The sequence below is a fragment of the Canis lupus genome, chromosome X (genome assembly GCF_011100685.1).
Source record: "Canis lupus familiaris isolate Mischka breed German Shepherd chromosome X, alternate assembly UU_Cfam_GSD_1.0, whole genome shotgun sequence".
Classification (NCBI taxonomy): Eukaryota; Metazoa; Chordata; class Mammalia; order Carnivora; family Canidae; genus Canis; species Canis lupus.
In genome coordinates, this window is record NC_049260.1 from 22,752,853 (window position 1) to 22,767,005 (window position 14,153).

A 14,153-nucleotide genomic window follows, 5' to 3' on the forward strand; every position below is an offset into this window, starting at 1 on the left:
TATTTTATTGAGAGAGAGAGAGCACGAATGGAGCAGGAGGAGCAGAAGGAGAGGGAGAAGCTGAATTCCTGCTGAACCGGAAGCTGGATGCAGGGCTCCATCCCAGGACCCTGGGATCATGACCTGAGCCTAAGCCAGATACTTAACCGACTGAGCCACCCAGGCAGCCCACTGTTAGGCATTTTAATGCATATCTGACAGATCTTTTACCTGATTACCTTTTGTTTCTATTTCCATTATCTATTGTTTCTTTCATTTTTTAAAGATTTTATTTATTCATTCATGAAAGACAAAGGCAGAGACATAGAGGGAGAAGCTGACTCCCTGCAGGGAGCCCAATGCAGGACTTGATCCCAGTACCCTGGGATCACGTTCTGAGCCAAGGCAGATGCTCAACCACTGAGCTGCCCAGGTGCCCCTTTTCTCTATTATTTCAATGCATTTTGGTAACACGTTCCTTTGTCCTACTTAAATTCCTCATTTTTAACTGTATGCTGAAACTATATATGAAAATCTTAGAGACAATCCAAATTTAATTTCACTCTCGCTGAGCAACTACCAGCACTATTATTTTCAGATCTAATTAATCCAGAGATTCAAATGATTCAAAGTTAAGCCTGGTAAAAATTGGTCAATTTCAGATTCACTGTTGCTTTCAAACCATAACCCTCGATATCCCATCCAAACCCAGCAGAATTTATAGCCTCTTGTTCTGCTGTTCACTGTACATAGACAATGATTAGCAAATCCTGAAATCTGGTTTACCCCGTGGCCTGGTGATTTTATTGGAAGCTCTGTTCATTGTTCGGCCTCTAAGTAAAGTACCTGAACCTATAGATCCCTTGAGGGGAAAGAGTTACAAATGCTCAACTGAGGGACGCTTGGGTGGCTCAGTGGTTGAGTGCCTGCCTTTGGCTCAAGGTGTGATCCTGGATTCCCAGGTTCAAGTCCCACATCAGGCTCCTTGCATGGAGCCTGCTTCTCTGTCTGCCTGTGTCTCTGCCTCTCTCTCTCTCTCTCTCTCATGAATAAATAAATAAAATCTTTAAAAAAAATGCTCAACTGAATTCTATGAATGTTCACTTTGAAAAATTTCTGGCAGACCATTCATTGCCCTTTGTTAGTTCTTCAGTTTCTCTCTCTTCCAGTGTTTCAAGTTTACAGGTGGTCTGATTTACCTAGTCAGCATTGATCCATCAAGCATGTCAAATATATAAATGAATACATATCATGCCACTGACTTTTTCTTTTTTTTTTTGGTTCAAAATTATGTTTTTGAGATTCATCCATGTTGACATGTGCAATTCTGGTTCGTTAATTTTCAAATGATGGACATTCAGGTTGTTTTTATCAGATAGATAAATAGATAGGCCAATTGACTTGGTCAGAGATTATAATTTGTTTGGTAAAACTTTTTTGGTATCCTTAATACATATTTTGAGAGTTAATATATGACAGAGCGTCATTAATTTATGCGAGTGTAAGAGCACGTACATACCTGTTCTCTTTCAGCTACATTGATGGATTCAGCAAAAAAAATTAGAGGGAAATTAAGTAAATGATAATAAAAAGGATTGAATCCTCAAGAATAATATTTGCCTTGAAGGAATTTGTTCACCTTAATATCTAGCTTGGATTACTTGGCTTTAGGAAGCAAAGTTATTACAAATTAATACATATTTTTAAGAAGATAGTATTTGTACTGATGTCTGTTTCCAGTAATGGCAGAACAGCCATTTCAGCCCAATCACCCTGCTGAGAAAAACCAGAAAAAATAGAAGATTTCACAGATATTATTCAAAGGCACCAAAATGCCAAGGAAGAGACAGGAATTCAGAGAAATGAGAAGCCCAAGTGGTGAGACCCAATTTTGGTACCACCTTTCTCCTTTAAGTCCTTTTACTGATTCAAAAGAGGTAATTGAGGATGCAAAATGCAACGCAGAAAGTTGTAGCTGAAAAGCTATACAGCTGACTGAGGCTTCCAGCAATCTCACCAGCCCAAAGAATACAGATTGGACCTGATACACACCAGGCAGGGAAGCCTCTGGAAAACAATCCAACAAATCATTTGACATCTCTGAGAAGATAAATCCTAAATGTAACATGAACCAGAAATACAAAACTCACCAAATCTGACACCCAGCTTCCAAAGGACTCAATTCTTCATTGTTAGGAGATGAATTGCTCCCACACTAACTGCTCTTTGAAAGCAAAATAAAATGCTCCCTGGCCTCCAATTATCCCCACAGTATTTTGTACAGAAAACCTAGTTTGCAATAATAAATAACTTACATCCAAAAATGAATGGAAGAAAAGGATTAAGATAGGTCTAGATTACATTTTCTCCATTTACTGGGGATGCCTGGGACAGAAAGATCAATGAATTGGTTACACCCATACAATTTAGAGTGACAGTGAGCTATCACTGTATATCTACTAGAAGGAGTACAATTAAAAAGACTAACCATTACAGGGGTTGGTAAGGCTACAGAGCTACTGTGACTTTCATACACTACTAGGAGAGCATTAAACTCTCAATTCAATTATTAGGAAAAATTCATTTACTTTATCTTACTTAAGATGTGATTAAAGCATATGTCTATACAGACATTTGTATAAAAGTATTCATTGCCTAGAAAGGGAGCCATGAGGGGAGTCAGAAGAGTGATTATACAGCTCTATATGGAAATTTTGGCAGGTAACAGATATAGTCATTATCTTGTTTCATGAATATATACATATATACAAATCAGATCATATCATACATTTTAAAGTTGTACAGTTTATTGTATATCAATTATACCTCAATAAATCTTTTCTCATGTATAGGATAGGCCACAACATATGTCTAAAGTAAATTTCCTACATTAAACGCATAAGAGAACATGCTGGAAAATTGAGGGTCTGGTTATTCCTCACAAGGCTTTAGAAAAAATAATGATGGGCAGCCCGGTTGGCTCAGTGGTTTAGTGCCTGCCTTCAGCCTGAGGCATGATCCTGGAGACCCAGGATGGAGTCCCACGTCGGGCTCCCTGCATGGAACCTGCTTCTCCCTCTGCTGTGTCTCTGCCTCTCTTTCTCTGTGTCTCTCATGAGTAAATAAATAAAATCTTAAAAAAAAAGAGAAAAGAAAAAATAATGGTAATGTAAAGTGAAATAAGTAAAAGAAAACAATACAATTAAAAACAAAATTTAATGAATTTAAAAAATTTGCAAAGAGAATGTCAACAAAACCAAGTTTTCTTTTTTGTAAAGGTTAATGAAATTGATCAACACCTAGGAACTGATCTAGGAAAAAGAGAAGGCACACATAATCTATTTTTAGAATATAAAAGCAATCATCACTATAGTTTCTAGAGGCACAGACATGGAATTAAAAGCAGTTGTACTAAAAAATTTTGACATGAGATGAAATGATAAAATTCCAAGGAAAACACACTTTAAAAAGGTAAACTTAGGAAAGGAAATCTTATTAATCATATATTTATTAAATAAATTGAGTCTGGGATCCCTGGGTGGCACAGTGGTTTGGCGCCTGCCTTTGGCCCAGAGCGCGATCCTGGAGACCCGGGATCGAATCCCACGTCCGGCTCCCGGTGCATGGAACCTGCTTCTCCCTCTGCCTGTGTCTCTGCCTCTCTCTCTCTCTCTTTCTCTGACTATCATAAATAAATAAAAAATAATTAAAAAAATAAATTGAGTCTGTAAAGAGAAATCCTCGTGTAAATGAATTCCATACCCTGGTACTAGTACCTAAAGTTGTGAACTTTTCCATATAGATGGGAAAGAAATAATGCCGATCTTGTGTGACCTCTTCCAGAAAATAAAAGCAATAAAAAACTTCCAGTAAAGTTTAATTTGACCCACTTGAAACACCAAGCTGACAAGAATTTTACAGGAAAGTAAAATCAAAAGTTTCTCTTTAATGACCAAATGCAAAAGAAATAGGATGCTTAACAAACTGAGTCTAAGACATATCAACTGTAATACACATGAACAAATAGTGTTTAATCAAAGAATAAAGTCACAGTTTATATCATTTGGAAATCAAACAAAGTTAACAGAATAAAAGAATAAAATCATAGGATTATCCCAAAGTATGGCAGAAATGCCATTGGACAAAATTTAGCACACGTGATAAAAAAAGAAACTAAGAAAACTGAAGCAAATATAATAACTACTGGTGAAATATTGAAAACCTACCCCCTTGAGATAAGGAACAAGACAAGTCTGTTTTATCATCACCAGTTTTATTCAAAATTTTAGAAAGGCCCTAGACAGGGCAATAATGTATGAAAAAGATAAAAACAAAGGCATATGGACAGGAAAGGAAAGAATGTAATTGCCATATTCAGAGGTTGCACATTTATGTGGTTATATCATTTGAAAGTGACCTATAGCTACTGTGCTAGAATAAATTAGCCAGTTTAGCAAGATTACTTTGTGTAACCTCAAGAAAAAAAACCCTAGATGCCACAAACGAGTAATTAAAAAATTACATTACTGTAAAAATGCCATTTTAAACAGCATTGAAAAAAATTAAATTAAAAAACAGCATCAAAGGAGCACCTGGCTGCCTCAGTTAGAAGAGCAAGTAACTACTGATCTCGGGGTCGTGGGTTTGAGCCCCACATTGGGTGTAGAGACTACTTAAATTAAAAACAAAAACAAAAACAAAAAACCCAAAGACAGCATCAAAGAAAAAAAAAACCAAAGACAGCATCAAAGAATATCAGAATCCAAAGTTTAAGTTTAATGAAAAATGTGCAAGATCTATACACTGTAAAGTGCGGAAAATTATTGCAAAATATAATGAAGACACGAACAATTGGAATGGTATAGTATTTTTATGATTTAGAAGATTCAATATTTTTAATTTCCCCACACTGAGTCACAAATTCAATATAATCCCAATTAAAATCCCATCATTTCTAATGATGTTAAATTTCTTCCTCTGCATGCTAGTCACATGGGTGTTATTTGTGAAAATTAATCAATCTATAACTTCTGACTTGTGTACTTTTTTGTATGCTTGTTAAACTTTGATGGAAATTTTCATTTATTAGAGCAAAATGCTGCAGTTGTCATTTTTCTTTTTAAAAAATAATATTTTTTCTTATAACCAAATTAAAACTAGTTTAAGAAGTTTAAGTAACAATTCAAGCTTAACAGATTTAATAAAAGAAACAGATGCACAAGTTTATATTTCAGATAGCAACCAGGGATTAAGTAGATCTCAATTACAAGTAGTATTAGGATGCATAGTCGAAGAATAGGAATGTGATAAATACAGGGATGATGACTGCAAAGAAAAATTGGAAGGGGAAGAAGAAAGAAAATAATAAGAAGATTTAACATTTTTGAGTCCCAAAACATGAAAAAATAAGTTTTAAAAAAAGAGTGAACATTAAGAAATAATATCCAGAGGGAGAAAATAAGCTTCCAAATGATTTATTTTAATATATAGAGAGGCTGAGAGAGGGAAAGGGCAAGGCATCTATCTTATCTGGATCTGCACTACTCATCTGTTAAGCTAGAGATACGGAATTAAGTAACGTTGAAATCCCTTCCAGCGCTTGGAAGTCAGTTCTATGATAGAAAGAGCTTTGGGCCTATGGGTCAGAAATTTGGTTTTCATTTTTCATATTTTCATGCCTTTTTTGTAACCTTAGGCAACGTATCTAACCTTTCAGAACTTCAGTCAGTTCACATTTAAAACATTGATAATATTTGCTTACCTACCCATAAGCATTGCTATGAGAATCAGATTTGACAGTAGGGAGCAAGACAATCTCTAAATGAGTCTTAAACCTTATAAGTCATTATAAAAATGTATTCATATCATCTTGCAGACCATGTAGAGGTTTTCATTATAACAGCTAAATGTGCTTTAAGTTTGCATTCTTATAAAATGATATTTGCTATATAAATATCACTGAAAGAGTTCAATTTAGAAATGAGGCATAGTTATTAGCTATTTGAATTTTAACTGAAGACTGCAAAGCCATGGAATATGAAGTCCCTAAAAAGGCTTAAATTTATTCAGGATATAATTTTTATAATTAGAAAGCAAATGTCATTAACATGTGAATGTTTAACATTATTTAGGTGAGAATTTTTTTAAAGAAATAATTTTTAACAATAAAAATCTCTAACAGTATATGCCATAAAAAGCCCTCTAGTATCATGTATACCTCACTGTCTCAGGAAACATCAAATAATAATTTCAATGATTCAAAGAAAGCAATTATTTATAGATATTTCAAGTGTTAATATTGTCTGGTGGGAAGACTGTAATATTAGTAAGTAAAGGGACTTTGTTCTACAGTCCTTAAGACCTGCATTTTCTTCTCCTGGAAAAGGAAATGATACCAATCCTATCTACTTATCATAACTATAGATCCTACTAATAGCATAAACACTGTTAGTTATTATTGCTGTGAATAGAAAAAAAAATCTCGGCATCTAGGAGAAGTAACATAATTTTGCTCCTTTACTATTTTTAAAGCAAATAGATATTAAGCAGTAGTAAAGCTTTTGAATTGTTTAAAGAAAGGTAGGTACCAGGACTCCTGGGTGGATCAGTGGTTGAGCGTCTATCTTTGGCTCAAGGGGTGATCCCAGAGACCTGGGATTGAGTCCCACACTGGGGTCCCTGCATGGAGCTTGTTTCTTCCTCTTCCTGTGTCTCTGCCTTTCTCTCTGTGTGTACCTCTCATGAATAAATAAATAAAATCTTAAAAAAGAAAAAGTAGGTACCTATTGTTGCTTCCTAGAAGTTAGCGGAAGGTTTTATGGGCCAAGTTGAATTTAACATAAGCTTAAGTAAAGGATAAGGAAATACTGAATATGAGATTACTTTGGGCAACCTGAATGGTTTGGCAGAAATTAGGGGCTTGGAGATCGGAGCTGGAATATATAGAGGATAAACTAGAAATAAATAAGGTAACTGACAATTTGGAAAAAGAAATAGAATAAAAAACCCTAATGGGTGATATGTGGTATTTTAAGGTAATCATAGAAGAGCAAATGACAATGTTCCATTAAAAAGAACTATTAAAGCCAGTAATCAGTCACAACAGCATCTAATCAAGAAGATGAAAATGAGTGCCTTTAGCAGCTGATTGAGAAAAATGAAAATTATGAGACAAATTTTGTCAAGACTTGATATGAAATGCATGGGTTTCTTGCTTTTTGGTTTTCTTCAAATCATAGCTAGAAACCTTGGCAGACTTCCAAATGCTGGTTGACTTCAAATTATGAACATTCCATATAAGTTAACACTTCATCCTTTTTGCTAACTTTTAAAAAATGCATAGTTGCTGAAGAGATATTTTGGAAGACAGGCAAATGAATGTATGCTGCTACTCCTCAAATCTTATAGAAATCAGTCAGCCACTACAATTCAAACAGTAAATCTTAGTAGTTTAAAATAAACATATGGTTTGCTTTATTTCATTTGTAGAAATGCTTTTAATTGGCCTATTGTGTTTGGGCTTTCATATATATTGGCCTGTGATACAGGTTATTCTTTACAGCTTCATCAACTTAAAATGTTGGCGAATGATGATAATGACCTGAGTAATACGCTCTCCTTTATCATGCTTAAATTTTCTGTTGAGATCCAGTAGCAGCCACATTAATGTCTCCCACATCAGGACCACCAAATCTTTACTTGAAAGTCCCTTAAAATGGCTCTGCTCTTCAAGAATTTTCAATTCTGAAAAATATCTGATGTTTTGTCGAATATTTAAGAAAATTCAGTTTGCTTAGAGATTAGGGAAGCAGCTCTTTCCTTCATCTGCTTTTAATATCTCAAATGACAAGGTGGCTTTTTCTTCATCATGAAGTTACTAAAGTTAGCATCCTTGTAGCTTTCTGCACCATCTGTTTAGCAGTTTATTCAGTAATGTTACCAGCCTCTGTCCTAAGTACTAGGGATTAAATAGTAAATGAAAATAGTATATACATAGTTCTTGCCTTCGTGGAGCCTACTTTCCGTGGGATAACAGAAATCAAACAAATACATACCAATAAAATGTCAAATATTAGTAGCTGCTATGAAGAAAAAGCGATTAAATGTCAGAAGCTACTGAAGATTTGGAGGGGATGAGAACTTAAAATTCTGCTTTGACTTTGGTAATATGTAAGTCATTGGGTAATCTAAAGGGATTTCAGTAGCACAGTGGGAATCCAAGTCTGATAGGAGTGTGTTCTAGAATGAATGGAAGTGAGGAAAAAAAATTGAGGAATCATGATAACTCTTTTGAGTTGTTTTCTCTAAAGGATGATGGAGGAAAGGTACGCAGCTGAGGAAGACACAAAGTCAAGGAAGGTTTTCTTTTTTCCCACTAGCTGAAAACTATCCTGATGCTTTAATATTAATGATAATATGGAGAATTGCAAATAATGGTGCATAAAGAATAAGAGATAATTCAAAGAGCAAAGTCCTTAAATGGACAATAGAAGATGAGTTTCAGTGGTTAAATGGAGGAGCTGGCACTAGATAGAGATATTCCATCCCATATAATGGTAAAAAGAGTACATGGCTTATAAAGCAGGTAAGTTGGTGTACATGTCTATTACTGGCGGTATTACCCTGATAACTTTACCTTTTACTGTGAAATTAAATGAGATCGTCCATAGTTTCTGGGCCAGAGAGGATGTGTGAGATGAAGAATGGTAAGACAGCACCTGTGGCTGTTCCTCCAAATCAGATTCTGAGACAAAGACTTGGTCATGGGTAGTTTATTTGAAAGTTGCTCCCAAGAAGCACAAACAAGAAAGTGAGACAAAATAGATGAGAGACAAATATACGTCGCTATACTTTGAATCTTATAGAACTCAGAGCTATCCACAGCTTTGTATCCCCTTTGTCATTGCCTTATTTAAGCTGTCATAATCTCCCAGAATTATAGTAATGCTTTTCCCAACTGTTCCTTGTCGCCAGTTTTGCCACTTATCAATTATCAACCACATAATAATAAAAGACAGCTTTTCCTCTCTCTCTTAAAATCCTTCAGAAGAAATCTCTTGGTTCTGTTCCACAAGATCTCTCATGATCTGCACCCTACATCTGCATCCTTATCTTCCACCATATGACCAAAACATTCTTCTATCTAGCCATGTTATAATAAACTAAAGTTCTCTGGCTTCCTACATCTTGCAAAAAACAACCCTTAATCAGAATTCCCTTAACCATATTTTCCAACAGAATAAATGCTGCACATTCAAACCGAAATTTTATCTGTCCCTGATACCTTTCCTTAAACTCCTGATTTAATGGCTAAATCAGGGGATTGCTATCCCACTGCTAACACATTTTTAACATAGGACGATTTACTGTGCACACACATGTACGCAAATGTAGATAGATATGTACATATATAATGTTCTGGATACTTCTATATTTTATGAGCATTTGTGAAATCTTGTGACAAGTTTCTCTTCTCTGTATCGCCATAGTACAGGACATTAGCAAGATCTTAATAATTTTAGTTATGCAATGAAAAAATAATGTCCAAACTGTGATCCAAATATTGATCAAAGAAAATAGCCAAGACTAAAGTTTGTAGATCTCTGTGCAAATAAAAGTCTCATTATGAGTAAGATAATGATATTTTTAAAAAGAATTAGGTCACAATGATATCATACACAGAGCACATAGAAGGCAGAACCTTTATCTTCCATCTTTAAAAAAATTGAGTTTTTTAATATTAGGAGTTTTTTAATATTATTAAGTATCTAGTGAACAAATAGATGAATGAATGAACTCTCATTGTCATGAGGTTGACTGACGTTACTAAGGAAAATCTTCAACATGGACCTGAGATTTTGGAAATAAAACAGGGCCTTTCTTTTCCACTGGCTCTGTAAATATGAAAAGTTGCCAGGCTATTACTTAGTGAGCAGGATTAAGCCATACTAGTGTACAGGATAATTTATAAAAATTACAACAAGGAAATGCAGAGTAGCAAAAGCTGTTTCTTTGTGTTCAATGGTGTATCATCAGAAACTCTTCTGGCTTGCTAATTTGAAATATCTTTTTGGTGAATAGTGGAAACTTCCTGACCGGTATCCAAAAGGAGAAAGAAAAAAAAGATGAAATTATATGTCATCATTGTCAAACATTTTGGGGTGAAAAGAAGACAGTCCCTTTCCAGAGAGAGAAGAGGTCACTAGTTAATTTTCACAGTGCTTGACCATGGACAAACTTCCTAACAACTGTCCTAAGAGGTAGGAGAGGGGAGTCACAGGGTGATATATATTTCAAAGCTTTGCTCGAATCATTGAACTAGTACAATGGTTAAGAGGAGCTGGGAACCAGGATTAGTATTATCTGACTGTCATGTAAAATCAACTTCATTAGAAAATTTCTAAAGACCTTTTTGACTGAGATCTTGTCTCAGAAATTTGAACCTTTCATTCACTGACTTATAAATGGTATATACTTACTGCTCTAGAGATCTGAATGGTAAAAGTAATGCTCCTTGATAATTAGTCAAAAATACCTTCAGATATTTTGAATTAAAATAGCTTCTTAAGGTTACTTCCACAACTACTAATATGTATTATATTCAGATCAAATAATTAAGATACAATAATTTTATTTAAGCCTATTTGTTATAAAAATGACAATTCGAAGTTATAAAACATGAAGAAAAAATATTTTATTTAAAATACCATCACGATGAAAGAATAAAATCCTATCTCATCAATTCACATGCTAAGATAATGGAACCATACTTGGCCCTGCCTTGTAAGAAAAAAATGATCACCATCTCACACGGAGAGAAGATGGTGTAAAAACTCTGCTGGTACGAGAACCATCTCTAGCTACAGCAAACAAGCAAGCAAAGGCCAGGACAAACATTCTTTTATTAAAATTATTGTAGTCTTCTGAAAAGGTTCTGATGGGTGTATTAAAAAATATATTTTAGAATCATATGAAGTGCTAACACATACAATAGTTTCTATAGAAACACTGCTTGTATGATTGACTAGATAAAGGCATGAAATAATTTCTGTTTTGCATAAATTATCAATATACAAACCACTACTGCAATAGAAATCTGTTTGAGAAAGGCTTTAGCTTTCAACATGAAAGAAATCAGCAAACCCTGTTTGCGCACTAATAAAAGGCAGTATGTTATCTATCTTGTTCAGCTATATTATTTTACACTTTATTATTGCCTTGATGCATCTACCTAATTTTTATCATCTGAAAAATACTCGGTAACATTTTAATATTTTTCATTTAACACTACCATATATAAAGAAGGGGCAAGCATTCCTTTGGGAGAAAAAAAGGAGGGGAAAAAGGAAGTTAAATTCATTTGTTTGTTCATTGCTGCTTTGGACTCACCCAGGATATTTATTACAAGTAAGAAATGATGTACTCATATTTTATAAACTTCTGGAACATCTGTACTACAAGATTTATTTTAAGCTGCCTCCCAAGTATTCTTAATAATCTCTGGAGAACAAAAAAATTCCCAAAATATCTGCAGATATTAATTACAACTTTTATTGAAGCAAACACTTGAGCCATATATTCTAGTCATAAAAGAAAAATCATGCATTTTAAGAATATGGCCAAAGGGGCAAAAATTCTAGTTGTTTAATCTTAAGATTTTTAACTTGATTAATGTTTCTACATACACATGTGTATTTGTGTATATCTATACCTATCTTTTGCATCATTGACTGACAATTTTTTATCTATTGATACAAATGTGAAAGCATATTTTCTATTGTTTTAGCAAATACCAAACAGTAAACCATGGTAATTCCCTATCAGGATGTAGTGTTACAGACATCATCCAAGCAATATATAAATAAGAAAATAGAATATAGCTTTCTTGTGCTGTTCTTAAATCCAATAAGTCATCTTCACATGTGAGTAAAAATTTTATAAATTAACCTGAATGCATCATGCTTTCTCTTCTTACTCTTCAAATATGATTTTTCTCTGCCTTATTATTACCATATTCACATTTCATGTTCAGTATTGATGTCACTTTCCTTGGAAAAAACTTCCCTGTACCCCCTCCAAATCAAGTTGAGTGTCCTTCTTAGATACTTCTGGAATACTTCTCTGCCATAACATTTATCAAATATTGATTTTTTAAAATTGTTTCTATTCTGCTGCTGAAACTTTTCTCTGTTAAGGCTGTAACTGAGCTTATGTTTATTCACCTTTGTAACATCTGACCCTACAAGAATGGCTGGCATGTAATGTGTTTCAAATAAAATATTTTTGATTGAGAGAGTACTAAAATCAGTATCTAGGAGAATCCCTAGAACACAGTATCTGCTCAATAAATATTTGTTTAAATATGCACTATTATCTTTAGAAGAACTACGACTTCCTGCTATAATCCTAAAATCACTTATGAAATGCTAAATCAGAGGTTTTGTTTTATTTCAATTCCTAGAAATTTGTAGTCATAAGTCATAATAAGGATCAAAAATGGAAGAAGGTATATGAGATTGATTTTGTAATTGAATCATGGATCTAAACATGGTACTAACCAAGGCCCATTTCTTGCAATAGGAAATGTATAAAAGCATCCTGGAAAAACACCAATGACATTCTCACATGGTAGGATAGCATAAAATACCCTCATTTGGGCTCATACAAAGATTTTAGGGATGGTTTCCCCAAGAGGTTTGCAGAATCGGGTTCAGTGACATTATAGGTTATTTTTACCTGGAGTTATTCTAGTTTATGAATTGTGCTTTTGGATATATCCCAGAGCTGAGATCCATAAGTAAACTTGTAATAGGATTGAAGTCTCAGTTGAATTGCCAGAAGCTGACCCATTGCCAACCTCCTATTCAGCCTGGAATGAATGCTTAGTCAAGCAACCTTCTAGATTTAATACATTATACCTTCTGCAAGTTATACTTTAGGTGATATATTTCACTCTTCAAAATTCTTATGAACTTTTCAGTCTGAGATTATGGCACGTGTCTTACATGGTCTTGAATGTCAAGTTGTTGAGATTTACATTTTAAATCTCTTTTATAACTAATTACTTAGAGATAGTATAAAAGGATTAGTAGCTATTTAAAAAGATATTATTTTTTATTCATGAGAGACACAGAGAGAGGCAGAGACATAGGCAAAGAGAGACACAGGCTCCATGCAGGAAGCCCGATGTGGTACTCAATCCCAGGACTCCTGGATCATGCCCTGGGCCGCAGGCAGACACTCAACCACTGAGCCACCCAGGTGTTCCAGATTAGTAGCTTTTTAAAGGACATTTTAACGTGAAAATAGGACACTGATTCTTCACTGTTTATAAACTGTTCATAGGGATCCCTGGGTGGCGCAGCGGTTTGGCGCCTGCCTTTGGCCCAGGGCGCGATCCTGGAGACCCGGGATTGAATCCCACATTGGGCTCCCAGTGCATGGAGCCTGCTTCTCTCTCTGCCTCTCTCTCTCTCTCTATCATAAAAAAAAATTAAAAAAAAAATTTAAACTGTTCATAGAATTTCAATTTTAAATATTAAGTTGTACATATTTATAGGTATATATTTGGCAGCTATACATTATTTTAATTATTCTATTATGTGAAAAATAATTTTTATCAAATATAAAGGACAATCGATATAATTATTAATATGTTACTTGGATTGTACAGTTTGTTCAAAACAATGGATATTTATTCAGTATCTACTGTGTTATAATAACTTTTTAATAGCAGCATTTATGGATTTCAATCTTAAATTTGCTTTCTCACTCTGCAACTTCAATTAATTCTCTATGTTCAAGGACTCTAGCAATAAATGAATTCTTAATTGTACATTAAACATACTGTGATTCTCAGTTTGGGTTGCTGTCATTCTGGGCATATTCAACAGTTCAAAATAAAATTCAGAACCTTGTAAAGTCATCAGCTATATAATGATACAGTTGAACAAAAACAAAATATAGTGTTTAGGAACACATAATTTATAGATGTACTGCACAGTATGACTTTATATATGATTTCCCACTCTTTAGAATTTGTTTATATTAATCTATACCAGAATCTAAAACTAAGAATAAGCAAAACTCTGTGGCCTCTTGACACATATTATTTCGAAATTGCTATTTCAAAATAAGTTGCATTTGAACCTTAATCCTGAAGAGCAGGTATCCAT